This window comes from Schistocerca nitens, chromosome 9 (assembly GCF_023898315.1).
Source record: "Schistocerca nitens isolate TAMUIC-IGC-003100 chromosome 9, iqSchNite1.1, whole genome shotgun sequence".
Classification (NCBI taxonomy): Eukaryota; Metazoa; Arthropoda; class Insecta; order Orthoptera; family Acrididae; genus Schistocerca; species Schistocerca nitens.
This window is the reverse complement of record NC_064622.1, coordinates 447,742,200-447,766,637: the sequence shown is the minus strand read 5'-3', so window position 1 is coordinate 447,766,637 and position 24,438 is coordinate 447,742,200. Positions and strand designations below refer to the sequence as shown.

The following is a 24,438-nucleotide window of genomic DNA, read 5'->3' as shown; positions in this document are numbered from 1 at the left end:
CAAAATTTTTAATTCTTTAAAGAGTTCCCTGCATGGCTTTATCTGGGCAAAACCCCTGTCAATTCAAATGGCTCTCGTTTGGACCTTAAAAAACTTTTATTTTGCCAGATTATAATACCATACCTTATACAGCTATGTATATAAAAGTAGTAGGCACATAACACTTTCAAAATTGCACTATTCTGTAAGTTTTCTTAACACACTCTTAATTTACTTGCAAAAACCAATAAATAATGCCCATGTTTTATCAAGGTCAGAAAGAAAGTGCAAGTTTAGACTGAACAATGATGTGAAAGGAAACTGATCGTCCTCACATTCATCACACATGGTTTAAGGAAATGGGCATGGCCGGATAGAAGGTTAAAAGCTGCTGCCGACAAAATACAGGCACGGAAACTGTACCAGACTGTGTGATATGTTTGCCTATGATAGGTTTATGTCTTATCGCTAATTAGTCTTCCTCCCACTAATACTGATGCAAGATTAGGTTTTATGTATTTATCCTTTTGTAAACTACTGCCATCTGTAAAAACTGTCATTGCATCATAAATAGATGTTGATACTGTATGGTCAGGGAGGTGTGCGACGCACAGAACTGCTACAATACTTATAATAGAAAAACAATAAATAAAAATACCATTGGCAGCCTTCTACAAGAGTGCACAGGTGTGTTTCATGTTACATTGTACCTTTACAGGTAGTGTACCATTTTGATGTAGATGTCATCTTTGACTCAATTGAGTATCTTTATTCATCTGTTAACAATATAGATTTATAGATGCAGTCAATTTGTAGCCGGCTCTCGTTACAATAAAATTTCTTATATTTTGGTTGTTTACACACTTATGTATACAGTTATCTTACATCAGTATACTTCTTCTCATATGCAGTTATTTGTCAAAAGCTATGTGGTGTTAAAAAAATTTTTAGCACTCCGAATTTATGAAATTCTTTAATTTTCTCTATTGCAGCAGGCAGTGCACTAAAAAGTATTTTGGGTTGATAATGTTTATTTTTTGGTAAATGGCTATTTTGTGTGTGTCTGTGAAAATCATCTCTGTCTCTTGTTTAGTGGCTGTGAAACTGACTGTTGAAAATTCCTAGTTTGTTTTAAAAAAGCACACACATTCATAAACATATAAGCTAGGAAGCATAATTAATTTAAATTCTTTAAATATTTCCCTGCATGGCTTTCTGTGGGGAACTTCTTTCTTTTTTTTTTATTTGAAAGTTTAATTTGCTGTACCCATATTTCCCCAGAAGATAAGACCATATGTTCACACAAGCGTAATAGGCACACAACGATTCACCTTTCTCCCATAATGCTTGCTGCTCACAGTCTGGCTCCAGCTGCCAGAGACTGTGGTCATGTGTGTGAACTGCGTTTGCGTGAATGTGTGCATGTGTGAATGCTGTCTATTTTTGACAAAGTCCGTGTTGGCTGAAAGCTAACTTTCAGACAGTCTTGTTGTTGTGCCTTTCTGCGACTCAGCATGTTCGCTTTGTGGTGAGTAGCAAGTATCCTTTTCGTTATATTGTTACAATCCATCCACGATTTTTCGTTTTTTGAAATATCATATGATAAATTTGACAGTAATGTCTTTTCATCCCTACACAGATTTCCAAGTTTTTCACTTTGAGAAGGGTGCTTCACCTTCTCTTTCACCAAATGATTTTTTTTTTTATATATATATATACCTTCCACATGTTTCTATAAAGCTCTAATTGATGGAAGAAGAAAATATTCTGATAAATATTTATATGCAAGTATACTGCAATATAACATATTCTGGATAAACACCTTTATTTTACCATCAAATTGAAGCCTACTTTCCTCTTAGTAGGTGCTCTAACTTGGCTCAAAACAAGATATAAAGCTTTTTTGTAAGATACTCACATCTTATTGTTGTAAGTATTTCTCCGTCTTAGCCAGATTTTCTGCATTAAACTTTCTTCTTGCAGTTCTTGGGTGGTGCACGTACCTTTCAAACTGCATGAAACTTTGAAATAAATGAACAATATCAGCTTCTTTATATTTAAATTGCTTCTTCAGCTGATCAATTGTTCCATTTGATTTAATTATTTCTTCCTCACCCGAACTTAGTGGCACATCTGAATTATATAGTGCAGCCTCTGTACTGGAATCTTTATTCAGGGCATGCACTGATGCACTCAGTACACCTCCTTCAGTCACATCCACAGAGCACGATGTTTTCTGCTTTTTCTGCAGTGGCACAGTGAACCCATTTGGCAATTTGCACCTGACTGATATAACTGAGGGATTGGTTTGGAACACCAAATAATGTTGGCACAGCATTCCACATTAATTTCTTCTTGTCTGCATTCATGAACTTTCATGCCTCGGAATGGAGAGCATAAATTCTAATATTTTTGCATAGATATTTCATATCCTTCTCCATAAGGCTGGCCCTTCTTGTATTTATAAGCCACTTCTTGCCCCTGGGAGTGAAAATAAATGATTACTCTGTGGAAAAAAAGCTCAATGCATACATATTGGAATACATGACGTTTTTATACTATCCATAAAATATTATCTCATCATTTTTATACCCACATAACATAGCCTAATGCAGTTGGGAATGTTTCCTCTTATGACACGTTAATTTTAAAAATTTCTTGTCTCTTAATACTTGTAACTATACATTTCACTACTCAATCTAGTAGGTTGCTGCAAAAATATAACGGTATGGTAAGTATGCCCTATTGAAAAAGTTGTCGATCACTTATCTGCAGTTGGGAAAATGTCCAGACATTTTTATCCAATAGTAACATCATGAAATCATTAAGATTTTGTGATTCTCTTTAAGAGCTGAAGTCCTGAAGATACTACGAGCAAATGGAAATGTTAAACATTTTCTTGCATGCCCAAAATTAAAACTAGCCCTCCTAAAATGAGCTTTTGTAATATTATTGGCTTATCTCTCAGTATCCTTTGGAAATTGAAAAAGAGATATTTCTGGATTATATTTTTTATTGGTGCCACAGTAAGCTCCAAAATACAACTGCATTTTCAATACCCCCCCCCTCCCCCCCGCTATACACATACACAAACAGGCCAGCCACTTGGCAGCACTGCAAGAGTGAAACTGCAGAAAATCTCTGGGAGTTACACAATTCATATCTTAGACTCAGCTATAATAGAGGCATTGTGCATCATGTTGTAGTATACTGTTAAAATTCCAACTATGAATATTCCTAGAAGATGAGACATAACAGTCCATTGAAACGCATTTAAAACATCTATTTTCAATCCAATTTGAAATAAACAGAAATCACTGATGTAGACAAAAGGTAGTGGTATAGGTAAACCTATACTTATAAAATTGTTACAATGAAACTAGCAACTAAATTATAATTGTACTTAAGTATATAGGTCCTGTAATTGGTAGGAATATTTAGGATTAATGTAATGAGGTGAAATCTGGAACAAATAATTGAGTACAATGGTCAAAGTCATTTATTTGAAACTGAGATGGATTTGTGTTAAAACACTATCTAAATTAAAGTCTGTGTTATTTAAAGGAAAAGCCAACTGAGAGAATCAAAATTGATTAGAAAATTAAAATGTAATTATCGAAAAATCTCATAATTGGCGTGTAAACATAGGCAGTTCTTTAGGTGTTTTGTCAAAAATAAACAAAAGACCTATTGTGCCACATTCATTGGGAGACTTGGAAACATATACATTAGTAGGAACATTTTCGGAACCATGCATCTTTTGTATTTAATAAAAATATTAAAAATATTGTTAATACTTCATATTTTGAGCATTTGTACACTCTTAAAATGTTATATGTTTTAAAATTCATCTATGAATTTGCTCTATAACAGATAGTGCAACTGCTGAAATGAGTCATTAATTTTGAGGTAACAGTTTTAATTGTAATTTGATTAAAAAACCCTTTACAACAATATCGAGGATTGTTCGGAATTGTATATAAAAGGGGCATCCATGTACGCACAAAAGGTCAGTACTTTATGATCATTCGATGGAGTAAGGTGTATGTCAGTGTCTTATAAGATTTTGTGCAAGAAGCATGTAGTTTCTTACATGAGTACTTCATGTAAATTCATGCAATGAGCATGTCAGACTTGGAAAAAAAGAAGTTCTGAAACGTAATGTTCGATTTAGTCATTCTTGGCATAAAACATCCAGTTACAGTGGACATACAGTAACTCAATGACTGTTGCAGCAGTGGATTGACAAAAAGGAATGGATGAGTACACCCCACAATATTATATGAATTTTAATATTTAATTTTGCAGTATTTGGTTTAACAATTTTTTTAGATGTATTGAAGTTGCATTATTAGAAAATAGTAGTCAAAGTGAAAGAACCCAGCAGGCAGGAAATTTCACAATGAGTGAACCAATACAATACTTCCTTCAGCATAAATTTCAAGAAAAGATCATCACTGTAAAGTTAGAAAGATTCAGGCTCATGTGGATGCTTACCAACAATTGCTCTTTTCAAAAACCATTCACAACTGGAGTAGGTGCAGGGGACAAGAGATAAGGTTGCACAAAATATCCTTTGCCACACCATATGGTGGCTTGCAGAATATAAATGTAGATGTAGATGCAGATGCATTATGATAACCAAATGAAATACTGATTTGGGGGAAATGCTCATCACATTTGCAGTATTTGATAAGTCACACGTGCCTCCCTGGTCCTGCCAAATGGCGAGAACCTCAAGAAGCTCAGTCTTTATTGACCTGGTGTAGGCTTGTCAAAACCAGTTTTCCTGAGCTGGGTACTAGAGAGTGCTGCCAGTCCTCTGTAACTGTAAGTTCTGTGCGTGCTTCAGTGACCACCATGTGGCATGGCAGTGGAATGTTGAGTGTCACAGGAAACAGGGTTCTTGGCTTTAGTGCCTGGGTTGTCAAGATGGAAAAAACCTTTTTAAAAGCATTCAGCCTCAAGATGCCAATGAGATGCATGGCTGTTGAGTAGAACAATTGTTAGCAGGTAACCTCTGGGAAACATGCTATAGCTCTGTTGTACAGGGCTTACACAGGCAAGCAGGACTATGTATGGGGGACATCTGTTATCCTAGCTGCTCATGGGATGGCTATGAAGCCTTTTAATTTTTAAAAGCTACTCCAAGGGGATTAGATGGGCTGTTAGTGAGAACTCTTTCCCAACCCAACAAGAGAGACCATCAGGTTAGCTATCCTGAGCATGCCCCTATACAAATTAGGAACAGTTATAGTAACAGCACACAAACATGTCAGAATGTTTTTGTGATTGCTAAAAGGAAAAAAGGTACTTTTGCTAAAGTGTCCTCATTGCACATACAGATAGGCCTGAAGTTATTAAAGAGACTCTGCAATGATACACTGTCGATCAAAACTGCCACTTCGAGAAAAGTACAAAAACTTATTACATCAAAGACACTGGCTGAATACTCCATTGTAGCTGAACTGTGTAAAATTCTAAATTCCAGCTACAGGGTGGTGTCATGAATACGTAGTGGACCAAGACCTCATTATACTACAAAAGGAATGGGCAGGTGAAGACATTATAGACATACAGAATGTGATAAAGTGAGTGAATGGAAATCTTGAAAGAGCACCTACATTGATTTTAACTTTTCAACTAGCAATTCTTGCTCAGTCCGATTAAGACTGGTTTCTTATGCTTCAGTGATCACCTGTATTTTCCAAATCTGTTGCCACTACCAGCACCAGCTTGTGCTACTGCACACGCAAAACCACAGGCTCCAGTGAACCTACACCCACCAGAGAATTATTTTGACATGCTTCTACAACTGACAATGAGACTCTGTTACTCTTAAAAGAAAAAAAAAATCTTACCTGCACTGTTTGGCTCACTCAATCACAGTACTTCTACCCAAACGGGTTAAATTACCATGAAGAACAAACTGAAGTTCTATAGAATGGAAACTAAAGCAACAGTGACGTAATCAGCAGATGCCTCATATGCTGAAGATTTGGAAATGGAAGTGGCCCCTTTGAAGGATCCACAAAGTCCCACTAGTCCATCTCCAGTAACCTTGGACTTCCCTTCAAGGTGCACAGAGAAAAAGAAGGCAAACCTCGCCGACAGATAATGGACATAATACAGTGGAATTTAAATGGTTTCAGAAATCGTGTGGAGGAACTGAAGCTCCTAAGCTAGATCTGTGTGTATATGCATTCAGGAAATGCATTTTAAGGATTCTAATACCCCACTGCTATGGGGCTATCATCTTTATGGAAAAGATGACCTCTGTCGTGCAAGGTCTAGTGGAGCAGTGGCAGTGTTCATAACTGATACACTCTACTCATCACCTGTCACCCTAACCACCACACTACAAGCAGTTGCTATCACAGTGCTTTTGTGTCATTTTAGGTAACATCGTGTTCTATAATAAAAAGAGATCAAGAACTGCTGCCCACAATCAAATGTAAGAAAATAGCTTACTTAGATCATGTGATATAAAATAAAAGGTATCACTTCCTTCAATTGATTATCAAAGGGAAGATTAAAAGCAAGAGAGAAGTTGGTAGGAGGAGGATGTCATCGCTCCACAATGTCAGACAGTGGACAGGACTAAGAAATGCAAGGGGCTTTATCCATACTGGAGAAATAAAGGAGACTGGGCAGATGCGATTGCACACCTCCATTAGTGGGAATGCAGGAAAAGAAGAAGAAGAAGAAATGGAGTGGTTGAGAATATATTAAGATCTGAAATCATTTGCTTCCTGAATACAGGGACAATGACATTTTTGTACAGCAACAGAATCATTCCTTGCCATTGATCTAACAGTTTGCTCCCATGCTCTACAAGAGTCTGTCCTGTGAGAAGTGGCAGATGACCTCCACTCCAGCGACCACTTCACTATTTCTGTTCACCTAATGCAAAGAAGGGCCAGAAAACTACCCAAGTGAATGTTCTGCAAGGTAAACTCGACACTGTACAGCCAGTCAGCCAGTTGGTCATACTTGAACACCGAGATAGTGTCCAAGCTCAGGTGGACCACATTATCAGTCTGATCCACTTTACTACGTATGAATCAATAACAAAACCCCCATGCCATCGCAGGAGCAACATGTTCCTTGGTGGAATGATCAGTGTTGGCATACAATAAGATGCAGATGAACAGTACTGTGAAAATTCAAGCCCAGTCCATCAGCAAAGAACTTTGGCATATTTTGGCTAGCAAGAGCAAACAAAAGCCCAGTGGATAGTGAAGGAGTGTTACAAGCAATTATGGCATGAGTTTCTGAAGTCTGTTAGCCCGTCACGTTTTGTCAGTTTAATACTGGAATCAACAAGAAGGTCTCTGGAAGAAGTATGTCATTTACATTACCTGCCATATGGAACAGTGGAATCCTGAAAGTCGCACCTGTTGAGATAACACAGAAAATGGAATGGATCTTTTACGTTGTAACATTGTCCATGAGTCCATTCCAGTGTTCCAAGCCTATTGCAGAGTTAAGAGAGGGGCAGATACATTTCAGCTCCAGCAATGAAGAGGCCTACAACCTCCCCTTATCCATCTGTGAATTGGAAACAGCACTATCTGCAGCTCGCGAGACTGCCACCCGCCGCCCCCCTCCCGAGCTGGACTTGATACATTATGGCATGCTACGATTTCTTAACCCTGAATCTAAAGAAATCCTACTTGTGTTATTTAATAAAATATGGGGTGATGTGTCAATATGATGACCCTTGAAGGACACCAGTAATGATTCCCATTCTTGTAAAGGGAACAACCACACACTCTCTACCAGCTATCATAGTGTTGCTCTTACCAACTGTGTAGGAAAGGCACTAGAATGGATTATCAACTCCTGCTTTGTTTGGGCTCTGGAATCTAGAAATCTCATAAGCTACTTCCAGTGTGGGCTTATAAGATATTGCTGCACTTTTGGTAACTTAATCTTACTGGATGTTGCTGCACATGAGGCATTCCTATGAAAGCAGCATTTACTGCCAATCATTTTTGACATTGAAAAAGAACACGACACTACGTTGAGACATACTATCACCTGTCAGTTAGACAAATGGGGATTTCACCCTCATCTGCCAATTTTTCTGGGAGCCTTCCTTGCAGAACGTCATTTTAGGTACAGAGTTAGTAATTTTCTTTTCGATAAGTTCCCTCAAATTCAGGGTATCGCCAGGTCAGTGTTTTTAGCATGAAATTGTTTGCAGTTCTAAATAGCATATCATCTGCAGTTGAAGAGTCATGTGCACTGCTTATTCTGGATGACTTCATTTTCTGCTCCATTTCTAGTCTCATCTTTTCCTCTCATCAATCGCAGCTGACACTTAAAGAGACTGGAAGAATGGTCTGCTTAGATGGGTTTAATTTCTCCCATTAGAAAAATGTTTGTATTGATTTTAATCATGATCATTCTCTTTTTACATCTTCTGAACTGAGGCTGTAGGATGCTGTTTTACATTTTAAGGATATGTTGTGGTTTTTGGGCCTCTTATTTGACAGGAAACTGACTTGGATGCTGCATCTCAGGGAGCTAAAATTAAGAGCCTTTAAAAGCTGGACATTATGAAGTGTTTAAATGGGAAGAACTGTGATGGAAATAGATCCTGATAGCTTCAATTCTACAAGGGTGTCATCCACTCTCATCTAGATTCTGATTTCATGGTCTGTGGCTCGACAGGACCAACATACTTGAAGATGCTGGGCTCAGTACACCAAGAAAGTATCAGATTGGCCACAGCTGCCTACAGAACAAGCCGTATACCAAACTTATGCATAGAGACAAGTGAACCACCATTATCTGCTTGGGAAAAGTTCCTTCTGGCCTAACAAGCATTCAAGCTCCAGTCATTTCTGACATCACTTGCTTTTCCTGTTGCTATTAACATCCATGCAACTCTGAAATGCCTTTAAAGCAACTGCCCACAAGGAATGAAAATATTTGCTATATGGACAAAGCAAAATTTAATGAATCTAGGAGTATCTTTGATAAACATGCAGAGGTGGGGTTGATGCAAAGCAACCACCTTCATTGTTAGTAAAGCCTATGTTGATTTTAGAATTGACAGAGTGCAACTAACTGTCCATTCCAGGCCATATTTTTAACAAGAAATGTTTGACCATTTTAACTGAGCACCACGACTTTAATATAGTTTATCCCGATGAGTCCAAACAGGGGGATAGTAATGCCTTCACAATCTGTCTGCTCCGTGTATTTACTGTGTTTGATGCTGAACTCTATGTGGTTCATAAAACTGTGTATCAGATGAAATGTGACCATGGTTTGAAATTCCTGATTCACTCAGAGCTCTGCAGACCATCCAGCATATGTGACCATCAGATAAAACCACCCAGGATGTCCTTCTCTAGTTGCAAAGACAGGGATCAAAAGTATCATTCTGCTGGCCAACATGTCATGTGGGAATGAGTTAACCAATACTGCAGCTAAGGGGGCTTTTATCCTTCCAAATGTAATTCACTGGCGTATCCCTGTGGGCCATGATGTCATTTTTGAGAAAGTCCATCATGCAACTCAGGGCCGAAAAATGGCTGGGTGTGTTGGATAGTAAGATGTGATCAGTAAAATGGACTGCTTATTATGTCTTTAAACAGGACACAGCCCCGTGATGCACAGCTTCCTTCTCAGACTTGGAGAACTGCCAATTTGTGATGCACGTGGCTTGTTGATTACAGTTTGCCACATTTTAACTGAGTGTAGTTTATATAATGACAAGAGGGTAGAAGCCGGTCTATTAGCAGACTAGTCCTCAATTTTAAGTGATGGTGAAATGAATGTGGCATGTGTCCTACGATTTTGTGTTTTGTCTGACTTTCCACTTAAGTTGCTAGGCAGGAGATTTTGGTGTTTAGGGAAAGGTAGGCTCATCCTATTATTACACCATCTTCTCTTGACATGCATCTACATGGCTTTTCTAGCGTGGTAATAAGATTTTGATGGACCGTATTGTTCCAGTTTTCATTTTTGTACTGCTAAGAGTGACTTTGTGTACTAATGTGAGGAAGAATGTGAGAGTGCAGATTTGATCTTATGTAGTTTTTCAGCATGTCTGCATTTACATGTTTTAACCCTATTCATGTGGCAACTAGAAGGGTACTGACAACCATGATGTTGAGCCCCTAAACAAACAACAACAACAACAACAATCAAACACTGATTTGTACAAGAAAAAATAAAACTGTCATCAACTCGGAAGTTGAACACTCCAGTGCTCTACTAGACACAGTCCTATTGGAGGTTACATGCCGTTACCTTCCTCTGATTTTTGAACTGATTCACCCTGCCAGTTGCAGAGGAACCTACAATACAGTGTCGACCCCAAACCATAGCACAACTCTGCAGTTTTCACATTAACATATCATTACAAGAGTTGAAAGAAGTCATAAGAAAAAATCCTGAGGTTCACAGATAATATAATAATCAAGCAATTGTACATTTTTCAATACATTTTGTTACATATAAACCAGGTAAACACTGACTTTATAGCCCATACAGAAGAAAAATTGTCTTTCAAAATATCAGAAAAATATGCTTGTCACATGTTGATGGAAGAGTTTCACAGTTCCCTTCTAAATCATTTGTTCGTTGTAGAATAGGGACTGACTGTAACTTCTGATGTGTCTTCTACGTATTTGTAATGCCATTCTGATGCTTGTTTACACAGTCAATTTACAGACATAGGTAATACTCTGTTTTGGACTTTCTGAGGAATGTTGTGATTTGATATCCTTGGAGAAGTTAGAAGATTCTTCACTGATTCCTTTTTTTTTTTTTTTTTTTTTTTTTTTTTTTTTTTTTTTTTTTTTTTTTTTGCAAGAGATAGGCTGGCTTAAGTCTGTCCACTGACACATTTATGTGTTTGCATTTCCTCTCGACAGTTACAATTATAAGTGTTGTGGGCCGTGATTGCAGATTTCAAAGTTCCATGTAGTCACAAACTTGTCATTACTTTGAGACTGATAAGGCACTGTGTGTTACATTTTCATTCCACATACTTTGTCCAAATTATTAAGCAATTGTGATTCAAACTGTGTTCTTTGTCGGCGATTACCTGTGATGGATGCTGAATGTTACAATCCAGTGCTGGTAAAAGCCTTTGCTGCTTTTTCAACTGTGGTATCTTTGAGGAGTGGGATGACTTCCACCCATGATGTGAAACAATCAGTACAAGTCACGCAGTGAGTCATGTCATTAGAAGGATGCAAAAGGCTGATGAGGTCAATGTTCACAACACTGAAACAGTCATCAGGCTCAACAAATTTTGTCAGATTGTGATTTTGTGTGGTGAGTGATCTTGGTTTTCTGGCAGCTAACACAGGATTTAGTTCATTGTTGCACATAAGTTTTTATGTTTGACCAAATAACTCTACTAGTTATCGGTTTGATTATAGTCGCTGTGCCAGGATGAGCTAAGCCATGAAAATGGAGAACATAATGAAAAGCTTGGGGAATGTAAGGTCTGATATTTGCAGATGAAGTGTCACACCACAGTGTTTTTCCTGATGGAAGCTGATACAGCCTGAAGCTGCAGGAGTTGTTCCTTGTTCAGAGTTGTTGCAGTTCTTATCTTGCTGGTTTTGTCATAATTGATTAATGTTATTTCATCAACTCCGAATACAGGATCCACAACAATATAGGCATGACCACAGACATGATGAAAATCAGTCGAAGATAGTGAAATGTAAAGCAGCTGTGTCATCTATTGAGGAGAGATATCATTTCACTGCTTTCCTTAAAAGCTAATGTGAGTGGTTTATGGTGAGTGAAATTTATGAAGTCCCTTCCTTCCAGCAAATGTGTAAACTTTTTTATGCATCAGTAAATTCCCAATAATTCTCGGTTGTAGGTACTGTAAACCTTCTGCAATTGATCAGTTTTTGGGAGAAGAATGCAAACAGTTTCCAGTTCCCCTTTTCCAGTTGTTGGCATACAGAACCAACACCAACATCTGATGCCCCTGAGCATACTGCAAGGGGTAACTCCAAATTAGGAAAAACCAATAAAACAACATTTGCAACACCATGTTTACATTTCTTCTCCACTTCCTCAGTCCATTGAATTTGCCAGTTACCTTTCCTTTTTCGTCACTTAAGATAGTCATGCAATACAGCCTGAGTTTATGCTGCATCTCTCATACAGCAACAATAGTAGTTGACAATACTGAGAAACGCATGGGGCTCGTGGAGTTTTTCAGGTAACGTGTACTCCAAAATTGCTACACTTTCTCAAGCAGTGGAGGGGTTACTTCTGGTCTTATCCACTATCCCATGGACTCTATTTTGTTTACTCCCAAGATTGATTTTGAAAAGTTAATTAGATATATGCTCTGGGACTAGTTTGAGATACACTCACTCTTCTTCAATACTGGATGAGGCAATTAAATTGCCATCAAGGTAAGGAAACACAAAATCCAATCCAAATTTAACCTCATAATGAATCGCTGGAATGTTGAAGATGCATCCCACTGGCATAAACTCATTAAACTGAATTCTTACGATCCAAATGGTGTGGTTATTAGCTGCCTTGTGCTTATTTTTTTCAGCAATGGCTGTTTGATAGTAAACCTTAAACAGATGAATTTTAGAAAATATGTTTTTGACTTGCAGAATAAAGCAGAACTTTTCTATTTGAGGTACAGTATAATGGTCAGGAACAGTTCTTTCATTTAACCATTCATAATCTCCAGACAGATTTATCGAGCCATTCTCCTTGGGTACCATATGAAAAGGACTAGCCCACGCAGATTTAGGTGGCCTAATGATGTCGTTGTCTAACATGAATTTAAGTTCTTGGTTTTGCCACTCTCATGCACTTTGGCTCTAATCTCCCCGTAGAAACCACAGGTGAGTCTTCAGTGATAATGTAGTATTTATCATCATGTTTAATTCGTCAGGTAGCAAATTAGATTTTTCTTTATCTGGATACTGCACCAATAGATTTCTAAATTTTGTATTTTGACTTATAGTACTTCTGACATTTTCCTCTGAAATTAACATAACTTTAGCTCATTTACATCATCTATTAAACTCTTAGGGAAAGCAGGAAAAGGTGTGGATGGGGCCTAATCAGTTACATTGGTTGCACAGTAAACACATACATTTTATTTAAGGAAATAATTTATTAAAAACAATCATTTTTTTTAAAAAAAATTGACTAACACAAGCTACACTGGTGGCTGAAGGCCTCATTAAGAGAGAATTCAAAATTATTTCTTGGCTGAAGGCCACAAGCAATAGGAATAATGTAAACAAAATATTATTTTTAGACACTTGACACAATCAGACCAAATAAAAAATGGGGACAGATCTACAGACAGTGCTCCAAGGATCGACCTAAGAAAGGGTCCGTACAGCTGCGTAAGCGGTGAGACAGGCAGCCAAGAGTTATGCTCACCTAACAGGATGGCAACTCAGACTAGGGACAGTTTAAATGCCGATCAATCCTCTTACCAAATCCACCTAACGTGTGATAACCAGTACAACGATGGAATAATTCAAGCGAGGGCAAAGTGACAGACAGCAGTGCATCTTCAGAATTCAGTGTTTAAGACATCAAAAGGCAGAAGGAACCACTACAACCAAGGTAGTCAAAAGAAACCACAATCGACACCGCAATCAAGGAGGCTGTCGAACTACACGTCATGCCGGACAGCATCGGCAAGATGAGGAAAAGTACACTGCCACAAAAATGCACTAACCTCCAGGGCAGGTAACTCAGGTGTTAGCGGCCACTAGGCAGAAAAATACCGCTGGTTGCACTTCACCAATAATAACAAAAAATTCAAAAACTAATAACAGGCAGATTCCACCAACTTGACACGCTCCACTTGTTGCTGTTCATCTCACGGCAGCCCTGCTAGTAGCAACACACAAACAAATGGCTTGATCACAAAATAGTGGAGGTTTCACTACTGGATTAATGTTTACTCAACTCAACGTCCTGGGTCCGGTGGTCAATGAGGTTGTGGCCCTTGGAACTACAGCCCCTCAATCCAGCAATGCCTGCGTGCCGCCAGCAGTCCCGGCATGACTGTGCGCTGCCGGTCCTCTCTGCTGCTCCGTCCCAACTGAACTACCACACACACCCGACCCGGAAAACACTTCACATCCTTCCAAAGATAGTACGGGTACTAATTATTGATAAACGCTGCTGCTGCCACTCGCGGACAGGCAACACTAGCAAATGTAGTGGCGAAGAAGAAAATGAGATGCCACTACCCCTATTACATGATGCCAAACTACCAATGGCACCACACACAGCTCAATGGATATCTACAAAATACGCTCTCATTTGCCGAGACGATAGTTAGCATAGCCATCAGCTACGTCATTTGCTACGACCTAGCAAGGCGCCATTACCAGTTACTATTGATGCTGTAAAACATGTACCGTCAAGAGCGATGTTCACCATTTATGGATTAAAGTTAAGTATTCCACAGTTACGTCCTTTTTTGCTAGTCTCATTTCCTTGACCTGTTCCAGACCTCACGCCAGCCTGCGTGATCTAAAACGCATGCCTTTCGGCTTCCTCTCATAGTGGGTTGGCTGTCTTGCCAATCCACATCAAGTGGCGACGAGGCCACACCGCGTTCGTAACTATACTGCCCTGATTTACTTGTGTAATGGCTTCGCCACAATCTCCAGATGTACTGTCTGAATTTTATCGCTTACAGAATCAGCAGACGCAGGCCTTACTGGATGCCCTTGGACAGCTCATCCAGGGTCAACGTGCAATGCAAAACGATGCGGCAGCCGCCGCTCCACCGCTCACGCAGCCACAACACGCAGTTGCACCACCTTTTCGTCCTTTTGATGCGGCACTGGAAAGCTGGACGGAGTGGTCACGCCAATTTGGATTCCATCTCGCCGCCTACAGAATTCAAGGTAATGAGCGGCAGCATTATCTCCTCTCGTCCGTCGGCGTCCACACGTACCGTAGCAACTCTGTCCTACGACGAAATTTTGTCTGCATTAGATGCATATTTCAAAGAATCAGTCAATGTAGTTGCAAAAAGGTATACCTTCTTTCATACAAAACGTACGGCAGGTCAGACTAATAGGGAGTGGGTTGCAACCTTGCAAGGCCTTACTAGGGATTGTGCTCTTGAGAGTGAATGTGGATTCCCTTATTCAGATACTATGGTACGTGATGCAATTGCACAGAACATTTCTGATGTTTGTATAAGGGAACAGATTTTGAAACTAGTCAATCCCTCCCTTCAACAAGTGATGGACATATTGGATCGGCAGGACACACTTGACTTTGCTCAGGAATCATTTGAAACTTCGCCACCCGTGTGTCAGGTTAACCGGCCCGCCGGGCGAGCTGCACGGAGCAGTAAACAGCCCATGCGCCCGGCCGCGCAGCTGCCACCCAGCTCTCAGCCACGTGTACCACACCAGCAAGCAAATGCAGTGAAATCATGCCCGCGGTGTGCTACTAGACATTCGCGTGAGAATAGCCCGTCCCGCCAGGCTATTTGCTTTTTCTGTAATAAAAAAAGACATGTTCAAAGTGTTTGCCAGAAAAAGCTCCGATCGGAAGCTCAAAACCATTCCAGGCCCTTTGCTTTGCGCCGAATTCGAACCAAGGATACTCAGGCTCGTGAAACTTCGCCCATGGAAATTCATATAGTTCATGCCACTCCTCCCAGTGCCACTCTCTCTCACGGTGACAGTGTTCGTACCACAAATAGTGTGCGTCGACATCGCTGGAAATTCCGTCAAGTCGCAAGTGATTTTGTATCAGTGACCGTTCACGATGCACGAGACAGTCGCTCTTGTCGTCAACAGGACAATAAACTTTTTGTAGACTTGGACATTAACGGCAAAGTGATACCGTTCCAGCTCGATACCTTCAGACAGTGTTTCTCGTCTCTGTGAAGAATTTGCAGACATTTTTGCACCGGGCCTCGGTTGCGCTAAGAACTATAAAGCACATTTGGAACTGAAAGTAACCGCGCAACTGAAATTTTTCAGAGCGCGCAATGTTCCACACGCATTGCGTGATGAGGTCGCAAAATCATTACACGATTTGGAATCACAAGGTGTAATTGAACGTGTGCAGGCTTCTCTCTGGGCATCACCCTTAGTAATTTTGCAAAAACCTTCTGGAAAATTGAGACTTTGTGTGAACTTCAAGGCAACAGTGAAACCCCAACTAGTGACTGCAACTTTTCCTTTACTCCGCCCGGAAGACAAACTGTGCCCGGGTAAATATTTTTCGAAGTTGGACCTAGCAGATGCGTACTTGCAAATACCGGTGGACGAAGAATCCCAGCGCGTTTTGGTGGTTAACGCGCATCTTGGTTTGTACCGATTCAAACGACTGCCATTCGGGTGTGCATCCGCCCCTGCATTGTTTCAGCAATATCTCCAAACTGTTTGTGCGTCGGTCCCTACTGCAGCAAACTATCTGGACGATATTGTGATCTCCGGACAGATGGAAGAAGAACATTTAGCCAATCTCAGAACATTATTTCAGGTCTTGCGACAAAATGGTATTTGCTTGCGGAAGGGCAAATGTGTATTTTTTGCTCGGGACTTGCCCTACTTGGGACATGTACTCAATGCCCGAGGCATACATCCCAGTCCAGAGCACCTCCGTGCCATACAATACTTGCCTTCGCCGCAGAATTTGAAGCAGCTACAGAGTGTGCTGGGAAAAATCAATTACTATCATAAATATGAGCCACATGCCTCTTCCATTTCAGCTCCGCTTCTTTGCTTATGCCGTAAAGGTGTTCCATTCGTCTGGACGACGGAATGCGAACGCGCCTTTCGCCAGTTGAAATCGGCGTTGCTTTCCAATACTTGCCTTACGCCATTTGATCCCTGCAAGCCCCTTTTGTTGATGGTGGATGCATCGGATTTCGGGATCGGTGCTGTGCTTGCGCACAAAGATGGTTCGCACTATCGCCCTATTGCCTTTGCGTCCAAATTGCTCTCATCTGCGCAAAGACATTATTCACAGACCGAGAAAGAAGCATTGGCTCTCGTATTTGGTGTTACAAAGTTTCATGATTTCCTGTATGGTCGTCACTTTACCATCATCACAGACCACAAACCTTTGACATCGCTTTTTCATCCGATTAAGCCTGTACCTCCACGTACAGTGCAGAAATTCATTCGCTGGTCTATTTTCCTCTCACAGTACCGCTACGATATCTTGTATCGGTCCACTGCTAAGCACGGAAACGCCAATGCGTTGTCCCGTTTGCCTGTTACTGAGGATAGAGCATTCGATTCTTCCGAACTTGCTTGCATGTTCATTGATGCGGAAACCGATGACGTGGTCGAATCGTTTCCGATTGATTTTCGCCGTGTAGCTACAGCCACAGCTGCTGACCCTGTCCTGGCTACCATTCTGCGTTTCGTTGCTACTCAATGGTCCTTGTCAAAGTTACGGATCGGGGATCCGTTGGTTCGCCGATTTTTTGCTCACAAGGAGAGACATTTTGTACGACGTGGTGTTTTGCTGTTGCGTTCTGATAATGATCAGTCCAGGGTCGTGGTCCCACGTTCGTTACAGTCCTTTGTCTTACAGCTTCTCCACCAAGGTCATTGGGGTATAGTGAGAACGAAACAACTTGCTCGTCAGCACTGTACTTGGTTCGGAATCGATGCTGCGATTATGAATATGTGCTCTTCTTGCATGGCGTGTGCCGAACAACAATCCGCACCACCGCGGAAATTCTTTGCATGGCCAAAAGCCACTTCCCCTTGGCAACGCTTACACATCGATTTTGCTGGTCCATTCTGGAATGCTCGATGGTTGGTTGTGGTAGATTCATTCAGTAATTTTCATTTTATTGTCCGGATGTCTTCCACGACGTCATCTTCCACCATCCACGCGTTATCTGCCATCTTTTGCATTGAAGGTCTTCTGCAGACTATTGTTTCCGACAATGGTCCACAATTCATGTCTGCAGAATTTCAGTCATTCTGCAAGGCCAATGGTATTCAACATCTGACGTCCGCGTCGTTTTCGCCACAATCAAACGGTGCCGCTGAACGATTGGTCCGGACTTTCAAGTCACAGATGTTGAAGTTGAAAGAGGCGCATTCTCGGGAGGACGCGTTATTGCTCTTTTTGTCCTCGTATCTCTCTCAGCCTCGAGATGGTCGCTCGCCGGCTGAGTTGCTCCACGGTCGCCCTCATCGAACCTTGATGTCTTTGCTACATCCGCTGCATCAGGTTCCTGTGCAGTGGCAGACACCTGCTTTTGCTCCAGGCGACGTTGTCTACTACCGCAACTATCGAGGTTCACGGCGTTGGCTCGAACGGCGCATTCTTCGCTGCCTCGGCCGCGCTATGTATCTGGTTTTGGGGGCCTCTGGTGAGGTGCGTCGGCATCTCAATCAGCTGCGCCTCTGTCGTCGCATGGGATCTGCCGCTGCCCGTATGCTTTCAGCGACGGTGCTGTCCGGTCAGCGCCCTGGGGACCCATCTACTGGCTCGCCTCAGCCCCAGGTGTTACCGACGATGCCTTCCATTTTGCCCCATGACGACGCGCCGCCGCCGCCGCCGCCTGTTCTCCCGCCGGCGCCGCCCGCAGTGGACGCGTCGCTGCAACCGCCAGGCGCCTCCCAGGGTCACGCGCCACCGATCGCTTCCCGTGACCAGTTGTCCTCCGCCATGGAACTCTTGCCCGCTCCGAACCGTATGTCGTCTTCGCCCGTCGGGTGCCCCGGCCCGATGGAGGTCGATCCTTCGGCCCCTCCTCTCTCTCTACGGGCGCATACACTGCATGTTGGCGTGCACCCTGGACCTGGTTTTCAGGCGTTTCCTAGCTCCCCTCGGTCCGAATGGCAGGGTGCGGGTGGCACAGCCTCGCCTATTGTTAGGCTCCCCACCTCGTCGCATACGTGAACATGGGGTCCTCCCCGCGGCGGGCGGAAGCCTTATGCCACAACCGTCCGCCGATTTGCGGGGGAGGAATCTGATGTCACCGCCAGACACCACACTTGCTAGGTGTTAGCCTTTAAATCGGCCGCGGTCCGTTAGTATACGTCGGACGCGCGTATCGCCACTATCAGTGATTGCAGACCGAGCGCCACCACACGACAGGTCTAGAGAGACTTCCTAGCACTCGCCCCAGTTGTACAGCCGACTTTGCTAGCGATGGTTCACTGACAAAATACGCTCTCATTTGCCGAGACGATAGTTAGCATAGCCTTCAGCTACGTCATTTGCTACGACCTAGCAAGGCGCCATTACCAGTTACTATTGATGCTGTAAAACATGTACCGTCAAGAGCGATGTTCACCATTTATGGATTAAAGTTAAGTATTCCACAGTTACGTCGTTTTTTGCTAGTCTCATTTCCTTGACCTGTTCCAGACCTCACGTCAGCCTGCGTGATCTAAAACGCGTGCCTTTCGGCTTCCTCTCATAGTGGGTTGGCTGTCTTGCCAATCCACAACAGATCGTACAGACATAGAAGGGACATATTCGTGGCACAATTTTCGTGAAAAAATTGAACCTGTCATGTATTTTTACAAGAACTTCGCCTGTTTTAAATTCTTACCACCACAGAGGAATTAACATCAGTTGTTGGTGTAAATATTCAGTGCAAACAACCAAATCCGGTAAAGAGGAGACATAATTTACTCTGAACTTTTTTTTTTAAAAAAAAATAAGTCTGTAAGGCCAATCACAAGCAAATTTTGTGTGGCTGCTGGAATTAATGATGCGAGGATTTTGCTGTTTTGCCAAGCACCTCATCAAGATGTTGCTTTTTTTTCTGTCTAATGCAGCTGTCGGCATGGAGAAAAATTATTTCTTCTCCTAAACTGTGTTTTCTACATTATGTTGAAAAAGGCTAACAATAAGATCGGTAACTTTAGTTCTCCTGGCACTCTCAGAAATAATTATTTGTGGTTTCGCGCATAACGCCCTAAATACCAAGTTTAAACGGCACTTAAAATAGAGTTGGCTGCAAAGGATTGCTTGGTACGTGCACTTGATGTGACATATCGAAACTGTATTGCAAAGAAGCTTTGTCACCATTTGCAAAGTTTTCTCTAGTGTGGTATCGTTATGTTACCTCTTCTCCTTACAAAAAAATTGTAGGTGACATTTCATTTTCTCAATCATTTGCAACTGTGTCTCTTCCGAATCGAAAGTAATTTCTGCAGCAGATGTAAAATTTTTTTGGCTCAAAGCGCATAAATTTGTTCTGGGTTTCGTAACTACTACATCAGGGTAACGTTCCCTCCAAATGTTTGAAAATATCTTTGAATGTACAAATTTGTGCAGTACGTCATCTGTAACAGACGCTTTGTAAGTTTCGTAGATTTTAATTTTTGTGTAACTGTAAGGTAGTAGATTGAAAAGTGTTTGGAATACTATGCTCCTTCTGTCAAGCAATATAACAGCATGCTGTTCTGCGTAATTGTTCAGAAATTTTACTATAAACTCAGTGTCTTTTTTAGTTTCCCTATATGTCCGTGCGCTTTTGCAATCATAATGGTAGCCCCTTATTAAGACGTTTCAATCTTTTAGTTTTGATCTGATGATCAAACACACAGCTGGTTTTGGAGGCTATTCCCCCTTTTAACGGGTTCATGCTCTTCTTTCTGTTGAAAGAAACCAGTAATAGTCGCCTCCATTGCCACTAGTTTTCAGAAGAGACTAGTTTTCAAAGTGAGACATATTAACCAAACGCATTAATGAAATGGGACCTCTTTCGGCCCACGCTATTCTCCATAGGAGACAAGAGGTATATTTTCTAGGCTTGATCATCATTACTTTAATGATGGATTTGAGTGTTTTATATATTCGATATTATTTTATTATCGGTTGTAACTTGTAGTGCACAAAGTAAAGTGTGTTAAATTTCAGAACAAAAAAAATCGATAGTTTTGAGGCAAACAACGTTTATAGACGATGTTGAACAACTGACTTTGCGAACAAGAGGCTTTGTGCCTCATATTTACTGTAGCTCAAATAATGCTCCATAACAATGCTTAGTGACAGTTTCCGATATACATCACTAGCCATACAGTGAAACTTGTTTCTTTTTTAGACATCTTTTTGTTGTTTCTTTTTTGTCTTAGCAACTTCATAAAACTGAATTGTTTTTGATCACTGTGAGCTCTACAGTCTAGAACCACAAAATAAATTTAGTATCAGATGGAGAAAAGTAGAAAAAGGAGTGCTGCAAGGCAGTATTCTAGGTTCCTTATTGTTCCTTGTCTACATAAATGACCTTGACACCTCAGATGGAGTATCAAAGGTCATACTGTTCGCAGATGATAGTAGTGTTATAATAGGTGCACCAAAGCAAATGCTGCAAACAACTACTGATCAAGTAATAAAGAATTTCCACACTTGGTTCAATCGAAACCGGTTAACATTAAAAGAAAATAAAACAAATGATATGTAGATTAGGAAAATATGTCAAAATGTAAATCTTGATCTCTTGTTGGGTGACAAGGCCATAGACACATGGGCATCAATAAAATTGCTGGGGATTCACGTAGATGAAAATCTGAATTTTAATAATCATGTAATGAGACTTGTGCAGAAACTTAAATCAGCTTGTATTGCTCTTAGAATTATTGCAAATGTTTGTACTGCAGAGGGTGTCAGGACTGCAAATTTTGGCTATTTTCAGCCTCTTGCAACATATGGAATAATATTTTGAGGTTCCATCACTTGCCATCTAAGACAAATTTTTCCATTACAGAAGAGGGCTATCCGAATAATAACACACAGTCATCCACAGACACAATGTAAATCCGTATTCAACAAGCTTTAAGTTCCAACAATACCTTCGTTATATATATACAAACGTGTTTTATATGTTAGGGCCCACCTTTCAGATTTTCAGACAAATGCCGACTTGCATAACTACAATATTCGAAATAGCACCGCACTCCATAGTCAGTTAACAAAAAGAACACACACACACACACACACACACATAGGTATGTGAGCCATATTGGTACAAAACTCTACAACATACTGCTAGCCAACATCAGAAAGTTAGAAGATGATAACAGATTTAAAGTAGAATTTAAATAATTTCTACTTGAATAATGTTTTTACATGTCATTTTTATAATGACTGTTTAGGCCAATAAATAATTCTGATAATGTTTATATTAAGGCAAAACAGAAAACACTGCCTTTCATCCCCTAAAGTTTCTGTTAATTTTTTAAATCTGATGGACAGCTGTTGACTGCAGTAAAATCTTTACTGAATTATTGTAGTGAATTAGGGATGACAAAAGTAAAGCCTTTTGGCAAACAGACTATGTAGTTGCAATACTGTTAGTATACATGTATAATAAGTTATATTTCTGTGTTATTTATTACCAAGTATTATTCTTTGTACATTTTTGGATGTATTATTCTTTGTACTACTTAATGTAAAATTTGGTATGTTCCTTTTGCACATTTTGTTTCCCATAAATTTATATGTACTCTTGGACAGCATCCATACAATATTTATTGTCTATGGATGAATGAATAAACAAATAAATAAAAATAAACTTGCATTGCCAAAACTCCTGGATGAGATTTACTGGGATTTTTCTTAGGTAATCTGAACATAACTTGGGGCACAATATAGGCTTTAGTTCACCAAAGTCGGGTCACAGATAAAAAGATATCGTGATTTGAAGTTTTATCTACAACTGGCGTATCTTGTTGCTTCCCTGAAAGAAACACGCTAATCTCCAAAACTACTAGACGAATTTTCATTAGATTTTTACATGTAACTTGAGCATAGCTTGGGATACCATATGGGCTTTATTTCATTTAAATCGATACATTTGTCCTGTCTGTTTTCACGATTAACCAACTGAACAATTTTCGATGAAGTTTGGTATGGAAGAACAAAGGCAGCTTTAGAAAGTTTGTAATACGCGATACATTTTACTTTGAAGAAAAATACGTGATATGGAGAAAAATATTTACTCTCTGAAGAAGCTATTATCACTTTGACTTTTCATCTTAATCATATTTGTCTAAAGGCTTTCATTGGTTGATGTGTGCTATATGATATGATTCAAAGTAATGAATACAATGCTTATACCATCTTCAGTGTGTTTAATCCATACTTCAACACAATTTGTGCATGATGTGTAGATGTGCGCTCTTATCCATGACCATCTGTAGGCACTGCACAGCAGTGGGTAATTTCCAAGAATGGTTGCCTATCGAAACAGTCGGCAGCAAACGATATATATCGAACGTGCGACTTTAAATCGATCACGCAACAGTGGTGGCAGGCGTTATGAACATGTTTATAGTGGTCACTTAAGGTCATTAAAGCTATGACAAATAGAGCGCGTTACTTAAATATGTTGTAATTACAAAGACATCGGCTTGCCTCACTCATCGTCAAAGTTGTCGCCTTGAGAAAGTACATTTGATGTATATGCTACGGGAGTCATTCCCTTTCTGCCATAACTTGGGTAAACTCTGCCAATTTCACGCAAAAATATGGGTAGATTGTCACATATGCGACAAACTTCAAACAATTTTCTACATTGCATAAGCATGGACTTAGATTCTTCCAAATGAGGCAATCTGCCGAAGAAACGTTTCCAATACCAGACATCCCACTGACTACTGTCATAAATCGAAGGAGTTTTCCTAGCATCCCACATTTAATTTATCATAACGCCCGCCACCACACAGTCGCGCGATCGATTTAGAATCGCACGTTCGATATATGTCGTTTGCAGGCTGCGTCTTCGATAGGCAAACATTCTTGGAAATTACCCAGAAGTGACACTACCCGTGGCAATGAATCATGCATTGAGACATCTTGGGAAGTGGAGAGTGAGGCACACATTATGAGCTATGCTGACATGAACAGGGAGACATGTGAAGGCAGCTGTTAATATTACATGTACAGTAGCTTACTTACTACCAATATGCAAGCACAAATGCAGGTAACAGCTAGTCTGTATAATGAGAGTTATATATGTAAACCATTTGTAAAATTATGTATCCACTGATGATACCTTATACAACACTGCAGTTGTTTACAGAAAAATAAACAAGTTTCAATTTGCTGTAAGGTCTGTTCCTTTTGTTTCTTTTTTTCTGTTAGAGAATTATCAACAGCTGTCTTCTCATCTTAATTACTGGAATCCTTGGTCTTAACTTTCCACATATGTGTGTGACTCCTCAGTATATAAGTATGTATATATTTCAATAAATTCAGCAGTGAACTCGTTAAGGCACAGACACATCAACCATTTTAGAATTTACTGTGAACACAAAAACAAGAAACACTAGACCAACAAAACAACTGACTCAAACACGTTTGATGCACTAGATATGCAGTGATCTCCTATCCACTCACATTGCTGCACTGAGGTGTATCCTGTATCTCTGGTGTAACTGCCAAAGCTATTCCCCTTATCCCATCCTTACTAAAGGAAATAAATAGGACTTTGTTCTGCTTGTTGTACCCTGCTAT

At 40.4% G+C, this 24,438-nt stretch overlaps 1 protein-coding gene across 1 annotated transcript in view; it reads right to left on the bottom strand.

The window, feature by feature from the left end:
* Positions 1-23,124, bottom strand: part of LOC126203599 (transport and Golgi organization 2 homolog) — a 92,489-nt gene extending 69,365 nt beyond the window's left edge. Inside the window, exon 1 of the mRNA XM_049937963.1 lies at positions 23,041-23,124. The gene's annotated coding sequence lies outside the window, so the exon portion shown is untranslated. The remainder of the gene's footprint in view (positions 1-23,040) is intronic.
* Between the last annotated feature and the right edge of the window lie 1,314 nt (positions 23,125-24,438).